General features: G+C 44.3%; 1 protein-coding gene across 3 annotated transcripts in view; it reads right to left on the reverse strand.

Annotated features, from left to right (window-relative positions):
• The window catches only part of Eva1a (eva-1 homolog A, regulator of programmed cell death), an 83,720-nt gene extending 71,235 nt beyond the window's left edge, over positions 1-12,485 (reverse strand). For 2 of the 3 annotated variants that reach the window (XM_085690674.2, XM_048416383.3), the window contains exon 1: positions 3,914-4,202. The gene's annotated coding sequence lies outside the window, so the exon portion shown is untranslated. Of the gene's footprint in view, positions 1-3,913; positions 4,203-12,332 lie in introns of those variants that run through there. The other variant, XM_085690673.2, reaches the window with a different exon arrangement.
• Between the last annotated feature and the right edge of the window lie 678 nt (positions 12,486-13,163).

Here is a 13,163-nt window from a genome sequence, read left to right on the forward strand (position 1 = left end):
GAGGTGTGACTTTGTTGGAGTAGGCATGACCTTGTTGGAGGAAGTGTGTCACTGTAGGGCAGGCTTTGAGGTTCCTATGCTCAAGTCACACAGTGTCTGAGACCACTTCCTATTGCCTGCAAGTCAAGATGCAGGACACTTGACTACTTCTTCAGCACTGTGTCTGCATGTCACACCATGATGATAATGGACAAAACCTCTGAAAATATAAATGCCAATTCAATGTTTCTCCTTTATAAAAGTTGTCATGGTTATGGTGTTTCTTCACAGTAATAGAAACCCTAATTAAGACAGAAGTTGGTACCAGGGACTGAGGTATTTCTGTGAAATGCCTGACCATGCTTTTTTGTTTGGAGGAATTTGGACTTTGGGAATTTGGATTAGGAAAACAGTCGAGTGCTTTAAGTGCTTCTTAAGGGGCCATACCAGTAGGAACACGGAAGACAGTGGTTCTAAGAGGGATTTCAACTGTGGGGACTGACTCAAGAGGTTTCAGAGGAGGAAAATTTTAGTATGTTTCCTAGAAATCATTCTTGTGATATTTTGGTGAAGAATGTGGCTGCTTTTTTTTCTCCCTTGTCCAAAATGTTTGCCCAGGGCAAGTATTTGATCGATCCCATTGGCAAAAGAATCTCAAAATAGCTAAGTATAGAATCTGTTGTGTGGTTACTAATGTTAATTCTAATGAAGTTATACAATGAAAAGGAGCCTTCTGAGCAAGGAAAAATACTGAGTAGAAAAGGAGCACCAGAAAGTGGGATGGAGCTGAATTCTGCGTACAAGGAGATAAGTAGATTAAGAAATGGAATAAAGGGAGTGGTGACCTCAGGGCAAGATCCTACCTATGTTTCCAACTTGTGAAAAGGAATGAAATCTTAGAGTCAGGTATGGTGGTGCACACCTTTAATCCCAGCACTTGAAAGGCAGAGGCTGGTGGATCTCTGAGTTTGAGACCAACCTGGTTTATAGAGCAAGTTCCAGAACAGCCAAGCTTAAGCAGCAAAAAAATTATTGAAAACAGAAAGATGGAGGAGATGTAAACTGAAAGATTTCTGAGTTCAAGGTCAGTCTGGTCTATAGATTCAGTTTCAGGACAGTCAAGCTTAGGCAATGAAGGAACCATCGAAAACAGAAAGTTGGTGAAGATATAATTGGACCAGGGGGCCGTGTTCCAGTCCCAGTAAGCAGTAGAACTTGGCAGCTTCAGTCATGTGGTTCTGAAGTAGAAGAAAGTGGCTTTGGAATTTGCCTTTGTGACTAAGGAAAGTCACTGAGGCCAGGTCTGTGGCAGGGGTGTTCCTGAATGGAGGCTTAGAGAGGACAATGCATCATGAAGCTATAAAGCTGAAGTCTGAATTTACCTTGGAGACCCCAAGATGGTGGAGATCCCAGAGCTGTGGGATCCCTGCTGAGCAAGCTGCTAACAGGGAGTGGAAGCAGCACACAGGTAAGAAGTGTGTTGCAGTTCACAAAGCAGAAAGGAGTTGGAGAGCTGAAGAGCGTTTGCTATCAGACACAGAGATGCAGAGCTTGGAATTTGTCCAGCTGGTTTTTAGTCTTGCTTTGGTCCAGCATTCCCTTTACTATGCTGCCTTCCCTACATTTTGGAATGGTATCATATCCTGTGCTATTATATGTTGAAAGTATGTGGTCTGCTTTTTTGATTTTACAGGGGATTAGAGTTAAGAGACTTCATGAATCTCAAAAGAGACTCTGAACTTCGGACTTTTAAATAAGTTTGAGAGTGTTATAGACTATGGAGACTTTTGAGTTGGACAGAATGAATGTTTGCATTATAACATGGCTACAAGCCTTTGGAGGCTAGGGAATGGAATGTGGGTGGGTTGAAGGAAATCACCACAGGGAGTGGCACTGTTTGGAGGCGAGGCTTTGTTGGAATAAGTATGGCCTTGCTGGAAGAAGTACATCACTGTGGAAGTAGGCTTTAAGGGCTCACACGTGCTCAGATCACACCCAATATCTGAGGCCACATCCTATTGCCTGCGAGTCAAGATGTAGGGCTCTCAGCTGCTTCTTCAGCACCGTGTCTGCCTGCATGCCACCATGTCGTACCATGATGATAATGGACTAAACCTCTGAAAATGTAAGCAATCTCACATTTATAAGAGTTGTCATGGTCATGGTGTCTCTTCACAGCAATAGAAATCTAAACTAGCATAGTACTGGGTGATCAATATGGGGGCTCTTCTCTGAGGAGTACTATTTCTCACCACATCTGACTGATTTCTAAATTTCCTTGATGCTCCGACCATGTTACAATAAAGCCAAAGTCACATATATCAAGAAAGCCTTCAGTTTAGAGTTTAAATGTGTGTGTGTGTGTGTGTGTGTGTGTGTGTATGTGTTTTATGTTTGTCTGTTGTAGTTCTGGGAATGGAATTCAGTGCTTCCGTCACATTAGGCGAACACTATTACAGATCTATATTCTTGGCCAGAATTTCTCTCTCTCTCTCTCTCTCTCTCTCTCTCTCTCTCTCTCTCGTGTGTGTGTGTGTGTGTGGTATCAGGAGCTGGGCCTTATTGAATTGGATGGTACCACTCACGTTAGAGATGGATCTTCCCTTCTTAGATAATCCCTGCTGGAAAGACTCTCCCAGGCACACCCACAGGCGTTCCTCAGTTTCCTAGCTAATCATAAATCCAGTCAAGCTGACAATTAACTATCATACTACTTCATAGGGGATTTTGTGAGGATTAGAAGCAGTAGTAAATGCCAGGTATCTGTCACTGAACCTGGACACACGGGTTGTTCAATAAAGATTATTTATAGGCACGGAGTGATAATTTGGTGCACTAGTAGTCATTCTAGAATAACTCTGCGAGTTCATTTGGTTATGAAATTAAGTAACTTCAGTAGCGGAGCAAATATTGTTAGCCCTAATCAGTCTTCATCTTACTGAAGCATTCTTTTGTTTTTTTAAAGCTGTTTTTCATATTTATTAATGCGTGTGTGTGCGCACATGTGTACTACAATGCCCATGGATGCCAGAGAGGGCACTGGATACCCTGAAATTATAGGCTATTGTGAGCCCAGTGTAGGTGCTGAGAACCAAATTCAAGTCCTTTGGAAGAGCAGTAAGTACTATTAGCTGCTGAGCTATATCTCTGGTCCTGTAAACTTTTTTTTATGGTATATTTTTCTGCTCAAATCACTACAGTGCTATGAGAAAGAATACTTAAGTCTGTGAATTGTCATATCAAGCCACCAACTGCCAAACCTCAGGGTGTGCCGCCTTGTCTAATATGTTTATTACTCCTCCATTGTATGAGTCAACTCATAGTAACGAGATGTACACATTTAATCCTCCACAGAACTGAAATTATTTTGTCATATCAGAACAATCTAGAGTTTGTTGAAGATAATGTCATTTAATAACTGCTTAACTTTCATTATTGCCTTCCCCTAAAGAGAAAATTTTAATTAGATTTCATTTCTCTTGGAGAAATTCAAATATTTAATTAAAAACTGAAGTATTTAATTTCTCTCAAGGAATAAGATTTTGGTGACTTGGGCTCCATTTGGGAGAGCCACAAGCCATGAAAACAGCTGATATTTTCTTCACTACTCCCTCCCAGGCAAGGCCTGGGGAAGGCATGGGCTGTTATTTAAACACATCCTCAGGACTGGGGGTCATGGTGTGGCTTAGTTATTAAAGTGCCTGTGCCTGCTGCCCAAGCATGAGGAACTGAGTTCAGAGCAGGAGTGTCGCTATTGAAAGCCTGGCCCTGCAGAGAATAGAGACAGAAAGATCCCTGGACTTCGCAGGCCAGCCAGCCTAGCTCAAGATCTCTGTGAGTTTATGACCAGCCGGGTCGACACATCAAGTTCCAGTCCAGCTAGAGATACAAAGTGAGACACTGTCTTTAAACAAACGAGCAAATGTTCACTCACCGAGAAATGTCTTCTCATACTGTGACTTCGTTCATACAAAAGGTACAGTTTCAGGCCTGCAAAATACCTCAGGAGAAAAAGCTAGTTGCCAAGTTTGACAACCTGAGTTCCATCTTCAGAAACCACATGGTGGAAGGAGGGAACCAATTTGCACATGTTGTCCTCTGACATACACATGTGTATTGTGACACACACACAGAGAGAGACACACATACAAATAATTGCAATAATTTTTAAAAAAATTAAGTTTCCACAAATCTGGATTCCCAATGAGTCCAGGGAAGTTGAGTCTAAAAACAAAACCAAAAAACAAAAACCAGAACTGTGCCAAGCTTGAGTTTCCATGTCTTGGGGCTGAGCCATATCTCAGCAATTAAGAGCACTTGTTCTTGCAGACAGTCCAAACTGAATTCCCCATCACCCACTGACTCATTCACAGCCACTTATAATTCTAGCTCCCAGGGACCTAATGCCTTCTTTTGGACCCTGTAGGGTAAAAGGGATAGACAAAAAAGGGGAGAATATAGGTAAAAGGGCCAGCCAAAGAAACCCACCCTGGCCCTGAAACTAGAGCTGAAGAAACACACTTAGCCCTGGAACCAGAGCCAGTGAAAGAAATGCGCCCTGGCCCTGAAAACAGAGTCAAAGTGTTTTTCAGTGGCCTTTAACCCTACAGACCCCATTGACACCTGAACTCATGTGCATATACCCACATGTATACATAATTTTAGAATAATAAACATGTTTTTTTTTAAAAAAAAATTCAGAATCTGAATATCTCTACAGTAAACTCCAGGTCCTTCTGGAGTCCCTGAGCATCAGTGTTAGTGTATTCAAGGCCTTATCACCACTGAAGATATAAAATCCAGCAGGCAGTGGTGGCGCACACCTTTAATCCCAGCACTCCGGAGGTAGAGGCAGGTGGATCTCTGTGAGTCTAAGGCCAGCCTGGTCTATAGAGCTAGTTCCAGGACAGCCAAAAAAAACTCTCTGAGTCATTAGTTTTCTCAGAGTAGAATCCTTTCCAAAAACCCTCAGTTTGAGAGCAGAGTTCATACTTCCTCTAGCTGAGCATGGTGACTCGCACATGTGATCCCAGCCCCTGGCAGGAGAAGGCAGGAGATTCATGGATGGGTTCAATACCAGCCTCAGCTACATAGCAAGTTCCAGGCCAGTCTGTGCTACGTGAGAACTTACCTCAACAAACGCAACACCATTTTCTGTTCAGGGCGATGGGGCTCACCTGTCACCTCAGCATTTGAGACACTGAGGCATTCAAGGACAAACTCTCTGTTGTGAGCTTACAGCCGGCCAGTATTAAAAAGCAGCCTTTACTCCATGTAATAAAATCAATGCCTTTACCCAAATTAGGATAGCATTGCTTAAACCAGTAATGGAGAAGAAATTCCTTGCTCATTTTCTCTGTTGTACTGCGTATGGATATAGTGACACTCCTTCACGGGGGAAGGTTATAATGAAAGATTGATGGAAGTTGGGGTCACCTGCTTTCCTTCTTGACAAGAAAGTGGTCCCCTGGTGTGGGAGAATTGTCTGTATTCTGTCAATCATATTTTAATAAAACACTGATTGGCCAGGCAGGCAGTATAGGCGGGAAAGCCAGACAGGAAGTAGGGGTGGAGCAAAGAGACTGGGAGTATTCTGGAAAGCAGGAAGCTCCCTCCGCACTCCTGCACAGACCACCAGAGAAGCAACATGGAACCTGCCCAGCTGAAAAAGGTACCAAGCCATATGGTTAACATAGATCAGAATAATGGGTTAAGATAAATCATAAGAACTAATAAGTAGCCTGACCTAATGGGCCACTCAGTTTTATAAATTACAGAGATCTCTGTGTGATTGATTTTCTCTGGGACTTGCCGGTTGTGGGGTACCAGGCGGGACAGAAACCCCAACAAGCCGGCCCGTCATGTTACAGTCCCCCCACAAAGTATCACGTGTGTTACTGATGTGGGACACCATGCCTGCTAGATGTCACCTCAGGATTGAACACTAAATTAACAGAAACTCACCCAGGTATAGAGTTGATCTTTCCAATCCTTTCCTATTCTCACAGGGAGAATCAGAAAATAGGAAGTCTGGACTAAGTGACTAAGAGAAAAGACAGAATTGCTCATCCAGGTCCCAGCCCATGAGAGGAATTCCCCTGCCCACAGTAGCAAGCCTCAATCAAGGAGCTGCATGGGTGTAGAGTTGTCATAGGCATGAGTAACTTAGAAAAATATTGCCCCTGAGCTATGAGCCACAAGTCAAAGCTCTGGGTGATTTACAGTCTGTGTTTCTACATAAGAAAGCCAGCTCTGTTGAAGGATGGTTCTGTTCCCTGGGACTCATTAGTGAGTGGTGACTGTGTAAGTCCTGAGACTTACACATCAACTCAGATATGAATATGCGGATTCTCGTCCAACACAATTGATGCACACAGCTCCTAAGTCAAGATGGGGCCTGTGGGGGAATTCCAGTCCACATTATTGTCAGAGATAAATTTGAAGATAGGCCTGTTATCATGTCTGCATTCTTTTATTTATCCTTTTTAGCCTAGGTAAATAATCGCTCCCACACAGCTCCTGAATGAGATTATCACCTTAATTAGGCAAACCTCGCCCCCCTCTTCTCTCTTGCTCAAGAGAACCATTTAACGGCTCTGAAACACCAGATGGAAGTGGAAATAAATCAGGTGGGAGGATTCCTGGTCCGCAGCGAGATGACTTGGAGAGGGCAGTGCAGAGCTCAGGGACAGAGAGCTGGCCTGGAAAGCAGGGGTCCCGCAGCGGGATCTCCACCACTGGGGAGAGAAGAGATAGCTGACCTGTCACGTGTGGCAGTCTCTCCTTCATCCAGATTCCTAGAAAGGGTACCTTTCTTTAGAAACAAGGTAGCGAACCAGAAAGGAGGTGTGTTAGCTGCTTGTCTGCTGCTGTGGTCGAATACCCTGGCCATTCGCTTAGGGAAGAAAGAGTTCATTTTGGCTTACACTTCCAGATGGGATACAGTTCATTGTGGCTGAGAAGGAAGAACAGGAGGAGCCTGAGGCCGGCCTGGAGACCAGAAAACAGGTGAATGACATTTCATCCAAACATAAGAAGCAGAGAGAGAAAGAAAGAGATAGAGATAGAGAGAGAGAGAGAGAGAGAGAGAGAGAGAGAGAGAGAAGTGGGACGAGGCTATACAATCTCAAAGCCTACCCCCATTGACCTACTTCCTCCAGCAAGGCAGAACCTCCTGAAGGTCCCATACCTTCCCAAACTAACTGGGGACCAAGTATTCAAAGAATTGAGTCTAGGGAGGACGTTTCTCATTCAAACTACAACACCAGGAAAAATCACAGACAAAGAAAATCATGGTAGATAGGATCCAGCTGAAGAACTAAACCATAACCAAGCTGGGCTCAGGAAGGAGGATCTGTCATAGGATAGACAGAGGTGCATGGCCACCCGGAGGGGGGCAGTCGTCTCAGAGACATAGAGACCTGGAATTGATAGCAGGGTTACAATTTAAAGTCCCACCCTAAGACACGGCAGGCACAGGGATTCCCACTCTCTTCTCTCTCTCATCTCTCCGCCCTCCCTCCTAGCCACATCACTTTGATCAGACAGCGCAGCCGGCAACACAGCTGCTTGCACTTAGAGATGAGTAATGAGAAAGTGTGTTTGCGCAGAGAACAGTGCGCTTCCCTGGACAACTCACAACCTCCTGGCAGTGCGAGCAGTTCTCATGTCTAAGAATCTAAATTTCCACACAGTGTAGCTAGCCTCGACTGGACCCTCCTCTCCTCACTGCCCACACTTTGTGCAGTGACAGCTTTGTGGAATGCCTCCCTGCCTTGTGTATGGCTGGAAGTAAGTGACGCATACCTTCAATGGGGAAAAACAAGTTAAAGGACTCATTCACAAATCACTAAGCTTTTGAGAAAAGCTATTCTACTAAAAAAAGAAAACAAAAACAAAAACACCTAAACTCAAAAAATAGAATCTAATGAAAAGCAAAGCTAATGAGGCACCAGGGAAGAGCTACAAAGCGAAGCTAAAAGGGGCGTGCTCAGCCACATGTGTAATGAACGTGGCAAAGGAGTAACATGCAGAATATATAAAGAACTCTCAGAAACCAAAAAGAAAAACCTTTCTCTCAGATGAAAAGGCAGCTCTCTAGAAACCAGGGAGATGGCACTCATCAGAGGCCAACCATGCGGGAACCCTGATCTTGAACTTCCCAGCCTCTATAAGCAGTAGGGAATAAATATCTGTTAAAACCAAGAAGAAGAAGGAGGAGGAGGAAGGAGGAGGAGGAAGAGGAGGACGACGATGACGAAGAAGAAAAGAAGAAGAAGAAGAATTAAAGCAGAAAAGCAGAAATGAGGAGAGGGATGGGGAAAGGTGAATATAAAAACATCTTCATATATCTACTAATCAGAGAAATATAACAAACAGAAACATGTTTGCCTTTGAGATAAAAATTTCCCTTTTTTTCTTTTCTTCTTCCTTTTCTTCCGTCTTTTTTTAGATAGGCTTGCCCTGAATCATGCTGACTGGCCTAGAGCTCACTATGGAGACCACACTGACCTTAAACTCACAGAGATCTGCCTGCCTCTGCCTTAAGAATACGTGGATTGAAGGCACGTGTCACATTGCCCAGCAGAGATAAAAGTCTGTTAAAACAAAATGGAGGCCAGAGAGATGGTTCAGCAGTTAAAAGCACTCTCTACTCTTCCAGTAGTGTAACATGAAGACTGGCTTGTTGGGGTTTCTGTCCCGCCCAGTACCCCAACAAGCCAGCAAGCCCCCCCAAAAATCAAACAGAAGACTCCATAAGATTATAAACTGATTGGTGGTCTCTCAATGGCTATTGGCTGAAGGAGCGGAAGGAGCTCCTGCAGCACAGTAGAGCCATGTTTCATTCCCAGCTCCTACATTAGGTGATTCATAGCCACCTGCAACTCAACCTTTTTTAAATGCAGCACTTTAAGGAGCCAGTGTCAGACAGGTCTTTGTGAGCTTAAGGCTAGCCTGTTCCATACTATATTGATAATTAATTTTAGCTATCATGCAAATGTACTGATTAATCCAGACTTTCTTTAAGTCACTGTGGTGGTTTGAAAGAAAATGACCCCCAAAAGGAGTGGCACTCTTAGGATGCATGACTTTGTTGGAGTAGGTGTGCCCTGCTGGAGGAGGTGTGTCACTGTGAGGGTGGGCTTTGAGGTCTCCAATATGCTTAAGCCATGCCTAGTGCCTCAGGCCTCTTCCTGGTGTCTGTGAATCAAGGTGTGAGAATTCTCAGCTCCTTCCCAGCTACCTAAGTTGTGAAAAGGAACTAAAGAAAAGCTTGGAGACAGTATGGTGGCACACACCTTTAATCCCAGCACTCTGGAGGCTGCGGTTGGTGAATCTCTGAGTTTGAGGACAACCTGGTCTACAGAACAAATTCCAGAGCTGCAAAGCTTAGGCAGTGAAGGAAATCATTGAAAACAGAAAGGTAGTGAAGACCTCAGACTCAAATCGTACGCAAGAACAAAGAGCGTTCATTGCCAGCATGCGGGGGTCAAACACCTGTACAAAATGGTGGACACCCTGAGAGGAGCATGCAGACTCCCTTTAAGCACAGCTAGGGGAGTTTCAGGAACCGTTAGATCATCTCAAACATGGTTGATCAAGCAAACAGTAGTTATACCAGCATACTTTTAAATGACTAACGTTCAGTCTTTATCATTTTTGGACATACTTGAGCAAGTTTGGGCAAGTCTGGACCTGACTCAGAAGGGGGTTGCAGGATTTGTCCTTGAGACATTGTGGGGCTGACTCAGGCCTTGGGTGTGCTCTCTCCCTCATCCCTGAACATCAGGGTGTTGTTGACAAATGGCCCTTTGTTGGGAGAGAAACCTGTCTTGCCCTCTCAGAAAATTGAACCTAAATTCTGCTGTAAAAGCGAGAAAGTCTAAACCCGTCAGGCCCAGTATTTCCTTACCATGCTTCCTTTCTTCTGCTTAGGAATGGTAACATATCCTGTGTCACTGTATGTTGAAAGTGTGTGATCTGATATTTTGATGTTACAAAAGCTCTAACCCTCCCTGAGTCTTCTGTAGCTGCTCAGACTACCTAAGCAACACTGCTTGTTTCTGGCCATGAACTAGCAGCTCCCACCACCTCCTCTGGGGATGTGGACACTGCACCAGCTGCCATGCTGTGAGAAAGCCAGAGCAGTGAAGTCACAAGCAGGGAGTTAAAGGTCCTGTTCAATAGCCCATGAGGACAGTCAGCAACTTGGAACCAAGTGTTACTGGCACAGATTAGAGTCCTGAAGGCACTGGCTGGAAGTGTCCAGTTTCTTGGGTTCAGGGACAAAGAATTCCTCAGGGGGCATGTTTACTAACCTAAATGGTTTATTAGAAAGGGAAAGCAGTTGCAAAAAACAGGAGTGGGATAATGAGCTAAGAAAAGTCATCCACTCAAAATAGTATTCATAGGCCGTTTACATAGCATCTTTCTTTGGCATGATTTTACATCCTGTCCCGGGTCCTCTCAAACATGCTCTGATTGTTACATTAGCCTAGGAGGGGAAGGATTTCCAGTCCTCTGTCATTTGGCTTCTTTCTTATGTTAATCTTGACATAGCTCTGTCCAAATCTGGTGTGGGAGGTCCTTTTATGTGTGTGTTGCTTTTATTGGTTAATGAATAAAAAACTGCTTTGAGCCTGTGGCAGAGAATAACAGAACTAGGCTGGAAAGCTAGGCTGTATGCTGGAAGAAAGAAGGGCGGAGTCAGGGAGACACCTTGGAGCCACAGACAGAGTCAGACATGCTGAAACTTTGCAGGGAAACCACTGTCACATGGCAATACACAGATTAATGAAGATGGGTTAAATAAATATGTAAGAGTTAGCCAATTAGAAGCTAGACCTAATGGGCCAAGCAGTGATTTAAATAATATGGTTTCTGTGTGATTATTTTGGGTCTAAGCTAGCCAGATGGCTGGAAAGAACAAGTGGTCCCCTCCAACACAAATCCTTACCATCCTGCCACACCCTTGAAGAGTAAACAGCCCCCCTGGTTCCTCTCATCCTCTTTTGTACCCTCACCCTGCTGCCTGGCCACCACTGACACTGTAAGCAAAAACAATTCTTTCTCTAAATGAAGATTTATGAACAAGTGAAATGGTTGGTGCTATTGGGACAGTGAGTTTGGGGATGGTCTGCTGTACCATTCGTTGTACAACAGCAGAGCAAGACACAGACGGTGGCGTTATTTGCTTTGTTGGTGTTCATTGACTCCTTTTGGGTCATCCAGTAGCTCAGCACTGCCGGTTGTCTGTACGACTGAAAGGCTGGTGCATTGGCCTGCATGGGGGCTGCTGGGTGACTGGTTATTTTCTGCAAAGGTCACCAAATCTAACATTTGTAAGAATCCTTTGGAGGTGTGTTAGGTACTGACTATTATAGACTATGGGGACTTTTGAGGCTGGACTGAATGTATTTTTTTACCTTATGATATGGCTACAAGCCTTTGGGGCCCAGGGAGCAGAATGTGATGGTTTGAGAAAAAAAAATGGCACCAAAAGGGAATAGCACTATAGTAGGTGTGGCTTTGTTGGAGCAGGATGGTCTTGTTGAGGGAAGTGTGTCACTGGAGGGGGGCCTTGAGGCCTCATATATGATCAACCCATGCCCATTGTCTCAGTCCATTTCCTGTTGCTTGTGAATCAAGATGTAAGAACTCTCAGCTCCTTCTCTAGCACCATGTCTGTCTGCATGCTGCCTTGGTTCCTATCATAACGACAATAGACTAAATCTCTGAACTGTAAGTAAACCACCACAATTAAATGTTTTAGTTTATAACAACAGTTGCTGTGGTCATAGTATCTCTTCACAGCAATAAAATCCTAACTTAGATAGCCAGATCATCAATACCATTATCTTTTACTTTAACCTGTCGTCCCACCTCCCCCGGAGAGTCTGTGGGGTTGTACTAATACCCATAAACCGGGGGTAACAATGCCTTCTGGAATAACTCCTGACGGCCATATCTGAGTTTGTTTTATAGTATTTTTTTTTAAAAAAATAATTAGAAATGCAGTCTAAAATAATGATGACGATGCAGTATAGGGGCAGCGAGATGGTCAGTGGGTAAAGGTGCTTGCCACTAAGCCTGAGGAACTGAGTTTAATCTCTGGGACCCACATGACAGAAAGAGCAAATCAACTTCTCCAAGAGCTCTGAACTCGGCACAGCACGGTAACCATGCAAACACTCCCCCAACGAAGAAATGAATAGGGTTTGTTTTTTCTTAAAAGAGCAAAGAAAATACAAACTACAAGGAAAACTGAAGCATGATTAATAAATACCCAGAGAGATTAAGTGGGGTTCAGCCTGAAGGTCAGAAAAGCAAAGCAGCCAGCTACTGGCTCTTACCTCAATCTCAGTCTGAAAGGCAATCCTGCCTCCAGGAATCTCAGAATGTGCCTAAGAGCTGCGTCTTCCCGTTTTATAATCCTCTTCTGGTATGGGAGGTCCTTCTGTCTGTGTGTTGCTTTTCTTGGTTAATGAATAAAGAAACTGCCTTGGCCTGTTGATAGGGCAGAACTTAGGTAGGTGGGCAAGATGGAACTGAATGGTAGGAGAAAGAAGGTGGAGTCAGCGAGACGCTATGGAGCCGCCACCAGGGTCAGACATGCCAAATCTTTGCTGGTAAGCCACATGGCAATATACAAATTACTAGAAATGGGTTAAATTAATATAAGATTTAGACAATAAAAAGTTAGAGCTAATGGGACAAGCAGTGATTTAGTTAATATAGTTTCTGTGTGGTTATTTGGGGGCTAAGCTAGACAGGCGGCCAGGACCAAACAAGAGCTCCTCTCCCCCCCCCCCCCCCCGTGCCCCGCTCCTCCTACACTCTTCTGGGACTGGTATTAAAGGTATGCACCACTAGGATTAAAGGTATGCACCACCCAGTTTCTATGGCAACTAGTGTGGCTACTGGGATTACAGACCACTCCCCGGTCTGTAAAGCTGACAGAGCATAGCTGCTTAGCTCTGTCATCAGGCAGTGCACACTGTGCACAAACATGTCACGCTGCCTGCAGTATCTCAAGGTGATGGTGATTTCTTGGCTCTGTCATAGTCACATGGGACCACAGGGGTACATGCTGTCTTGTCACTGAACTGCCATTACATGGTGTGTGCCCCATGTCATATCTTGCTTCCAGTACTTTACAACAGCAACATTCCACAAAACGTTCC

This window comes from Myodes glareolus, chromosome 6 (genome assembly GCF_982192425.1).
Source record: "Myodes glareolus chromosome 6, mMyoGla1.1, whole genome shotgun sequence".
In the NCBI taxonomy this organism is placed as follows: domain Eukaryota; kingdom Metazoa; phylum Chordata; class Mammalia; order Rodentia; family Cricetidae; genus Myodes; species Myodes glareolus.